The following is a 4,931-nucleotide window of genomic DNA, read 5'->3' on the forward strand; positions in this document are numbered from 1 at the left end:
GATCCCCCACGGGCTACTGTTGCACAGACATTATCCAGTATAGCTGAGCGTATAATTCCAATTTCTGTACCAGAGATAGGTTACAGTATTAACCCTTACATGTAGCATTCCTCCTGGGGTTTATTACATACAGCAGAGGAAGCAGCATCCTCTCAACAAAAACAGGCTGAAAGGCCGGTGGTAAGTAAATCGCTTAGACATGATACAACATCTTCACAGTCTACACATGTTTTAGATGAGGATTCACCGGAGGATGAAGCCTCATCACACTCCAGTTCTGCTTACGGAGATGAAGAAGAAGGCCTCAGCTCAGTGGACATATATGAGCTAAATAATGCAATAAAAGACATTCTATCCTTAGAGGAGGCAGCAGAGCCTGTGTTAAAATCTAAGGAACCTGTGCTTAAACGTCCCAAAACAGTTAGGACTGAGTTTCCTGGGTCAGAACAGCTGATGGAAATTATGCAAGAGGCTTGGGTTACGCCCAGTAGGAAGTTTAGAATTCCAAGGAAACGGAATTCTAATTATCTTCTTCCAGCTGGGGACTATTTAAAAAGGGAGGTGGCTCCCAAAGTAGATACGCATGTCATACGATTAGTTCGAAAATCAACATTATCTCTGCCTTCAGCATCATTAAATGATGTCACGGATAGGAGAGTTGATGGTTTTCTAAAAAAACATTTTTTCCTTGTCTGGGGCAATCATAAGACCAGCTATGGCTACAGCCTGGATGGCAAAAGCAGTGGCTGCCTGGGCTGATGCATTGGAGGAGGATCTTTCAATGGCATCTGGAGAGCAAAAATCCCATATTGCACATATCAAACAGGCGGCAATGTTTATGGAAGAAGCAGCCTTGGAAATGGGTACAATTGCCTCTCAGGCATCAGTTTCAGCAGTAGCCGCTCGCAGAGCAGTTTGGCTACGTACATGGAAAGCTGATTCAGAATCCAAGAAGGTTCTGGAGTCTTTGCCTTTTACTGGAGATATTCTTTTTGGTAAAGAACTAACCAGTATTTTGGAGTCAGAAGCAGAATCCCAAAAAGTGAAATTCCCTTCCGCACAAAAATTCAAGCCTAGATTTCCAGATTTTCTGCCCTTTCAGTCTCAAGGAAAAGCAAAAGGAAAAGGTGATGGGAAACAGTCCCAATACAACAAGTCTGATAAGACTAAAAAGCATTGGGCTACCAGAGCACCGGTTTCCAAATCAGAAGATAAACCATCAGCCTGATGGTGCGGGCCTCCACCTGGGAGAACCTAGGGTGGGAGGCCGACTTCTTCCATTTGCACAGATCTGGCAGCAGTCTACCACAGATGCCTGGGTGCAAGAAGTGGTATCTCACGGTTATGCATTTGCTTTCATGAAACACCCTCCTCAAAGGTTTTTTTGTACCAGCTCGTCTTCAGTGGAAACAAAGGTGAGGGCTTTGCAAGAGGCAGGTTTTTATCCCAACCTGTTTTTAGTTCAGAAGCCAAATGGGTCATTCCGGCCCATACTCAATCTCAAATTGCTGAACAAGTAAATTTGGGTGCCTCAGTTTCATATGGAGACTTTATGTTCCATCATTTTGGCCATGGAGCCAGGGGATTTTATGGTATCCCTGGATATTCAGAATGCTTACCTACATGTTCCTATAGCACTGTCCCATCAGCGCTATCTCAAGTTTACTATCCTCCAACAGCATTTTCAGTTCCAGGCCCTTCCATTTGGATTGGCCACAGCCCCCAGAGTATTCACCAAGATTATGGTGGTAATGACAGCTTATCTCCGCCAGCAGGGGATAAGAATTTTTCCATACCTCGACGACCTATTAAGCCAGTCTCAGGAATTGCTTCTCGGTCATCTGCAACAGACAATAGCTTGTCTGCAGAAACACGGTTGGCTCATAAATTGGGGAAAGTCGTGTCTGGTTCCGTCACAACGGATGACTCATTTGGGGGTTGTATTGGATTCGAGGCTTCAGAGAGTAACCTTGCCTCTGAACAAAATTTCCAAAGTTCAGTCAAGGATTCAGGAGCTGCTACGCAGTCGAAAGGTATCCATTCACGCAGCAATGCGTGTGATGGGATTGATGGTGTCAACATTCAACATGATGGAGTATACTCATTTTCACTCGAGGCCTCTGCGTCTGATACTTGCCAAATGGTTTTCATCAGACAATAAAAATGCAGACTATGGGTTTACTCTGGAAGTAAGGAGGTAATTAGCCTTTTGGCTACAGACATCCCATCTGGACAAAGGGAGACCCTTTTGGATTGGGAAATTCTGACAACGGATGCCAGCCTTCAGGGCTGGGGAGCAGTGTCAGGAAGGAGTTGTTTCCAGGGGCAGTGGACTGAGGAAGAAAGTTGCCTGACAATAAATAAATTGGAGCTTCGGGCCATATACATGGCACTGATACAAGCGATGGACATTCTTCAGGGTAAACCAGTTCAGATCCGCTCAGACAATGCAACAGCAGTAGCATACCTCAACCATCAAGGAGAAACTCGCAGCCAGAAAGCAATAGAAAGCAATGATAGCGGTAAGTCGCGCGTTAAAGTGGGCAGAACTTCATCATCTTCGTTCTGGGAGTCCTAAACTGGGAAGCGGATTTTCTCAGTCGACACGCTATTCATGCAAATGAATGGGCTTTACACCCCGAGGTCTTCCAAACCCTGGTAGACAAGTGGGGGTTACCAGAGATAGATCTCATGGCATCCCGTCAGAACAACAAAGTCCCTGCAGACGGGTCAAGAACAAAGGCTCTCAAAGCGATCTTTCTGGGTGCCCTGTCAGTGAGATGGGACTTTCATCTGGCCTATGTGTTTCCACCAATCGCACTAAAACCCAGGATGACGTGAAAGGCAAAACAAGGAAGGGGTGCCGTGATACTAATAGCTCTGGCTTGGCCCAGAAGACATTGGTACACAGATCTGCAGAGAATGTCGATGGATGCTCCATTCCTACTCCCTCAACGTCTAGATCTACTGTCTCAAGGTCCTTGTTATCACAAACACCTGGATCGACTGTCTTTGACGGCGTGGCTCTTGAGACTTCCATCCTGAAGGCAAGAGGATTCTCACAACAGGTAATTCAAACAATGCTCAGAGCAAGGAAACCATCCTCAGCTCACATTTATCACAGAATATGGCAAACCTATATTCAATGGTGCAATGATCGGAATGTTGACCCTAGGTCTTTTAGAATTTCCAGAGTCTTAACATTATTTCAGACAGGAATGGATAAAGGTTTACGGATGGCTTCTTTGAGAGTACAGGTGTCAGCATTGACTGTATGGTTTAAACAAAAAATTGCTAACCTACAGGATGTACACACTTTTTTTCAGGGAATGCTGCGCATTCAACCTCTTTTTGTTCCACCTATAGTGCCTTGGGACTTAAGTTTAGTTCTAAAGGCCCTTCAGGTTTCCCCATTTGAACCACTTAAAAGAGTGGATCTTAAATGGTTGACAGCAAAAGTTCTCTTTGTACTGGCCATTGCTACAGCTAGAAGAGTTTCAGATTTAGGGGCATTGTTATGTTGGCCTCCATTTCTGAATTTCTTATCCAGATAGAGCGGTTCTTAGAACCAAATCTGGGTACTTCCTAAGGTGGTGTCTAAATTCCACCTTAACGAAGAAATTGTAGTCCCGCCCTTTCAGGGGCCGGACCTTTCTACAGGTGATGCATCTTTGGACATAGTCCGTGCCTTAAGGATCTATATGGATTGTACCAGTGCCATCAGAAAGACAGATACTCTCTCATTCTCTATGGATTTCACAAGAGAGGATGGCCTGCTGATAAACAGACACTGGCGAGGTGGCTTCGAATGACGATTTCAGAAGTATATTCTCAAGCTGATCTCCCTGTTCCGGCTAATGTCTCTGCTCACTCTACACGTAAGGTGAGTCCATCATGGGCAGCACAACGTGGTGCCTCAGCAGAACAGATATGAAAGGCAGCCCCATGGTCTTCCATTAACACATTCATTAGACATTATGCCTTTGATACCTTTGCCTCTCAGGATGCTGAATTCGGGCGAAGGATTCTCCTGTCCAGTCAGGAGCGTCCCCACCACTAAATTGCTTTGGGAAATCCCAATTTCTCTTACGTCCTAGAGGATGCTGGGGACTCCATAAGGACCATGGGGTATAGACGGGCTCCGCAGGAGACATGGGCACTCTAAAGATTTTAGATGGGTGTGCACTGGCTCCTCCCTCTATACCCCTCCTCCAGACCTCAGTTAGATCCTGTGCCCAGAGGAGACTGGATGCACTGCAGGGAAGCTCTACTGAGTTTCTCTGAAAAGACTTTTGTTAGGTTTTTTATTTTCAGGGAGCACTGCTGGCAACAGGCTCCCTGCATGGTGGGACTGAGGGGAGAGAAGCAGACCTACTTAACTGATAGGCTCTGCTTCTTAGGCTACTGGACACCATTAGCTCCAGAGGGTCGGACCACAGGTCTCATCCTCGCTGTTCGTCCCGGAGCCGCGCAGCCGTCCCCCTCACAGAGCCGGTAGATTGAAGCCGGGTGAGTATAAGAAGAAAGAAGACATCACAGGCGGCAGAAGACTTCAGATCTTCACTGAGGTACCGCGCAGCGTGGTAACGCTGCGTGCCATTGCTCCCACATTCACACACACTGACGGCACTGTACGGGTGCAGGGCGCAGGGGGGGTGCCCTGGGCAGCAAGAATAACCTCAAGGGACACTGGCTGACATATTATAAACTGCGGAGGCAGTATATTAAAAAAAACCCCGCCAGTATAAAGAATTTGAGCGGGACCGAAGCCCGCCGTTGAGGGGGCGGAGCTTGATCCTCCAGCACTAACCAGCGCCATTTTCTCCACAGCACGCTGCAGAGAAGCTGCTCCCCGGACTCTACCATGCTGAGCAAGTACAGAGGGCAAAAACAAGGGGGGGGGGCACATTTAATTGGCGCAGTGAGTGTAT

This window comes from Pseudophryne corroboree, chromosome 3 (genome assembly GCF_028390025.1).
Source record: "Pseudophryne corroboree isolate aPseCor3 chromosome 3, aPseCor3.hap2, whole genome shotgun sequence".
Taxonomy (NCBI): Eukaryota; Metazoa; Chordata; class Amphibia; order Anura; family Myobatrachidae; genus Pseudophryne; species Pseudophryne corroboree.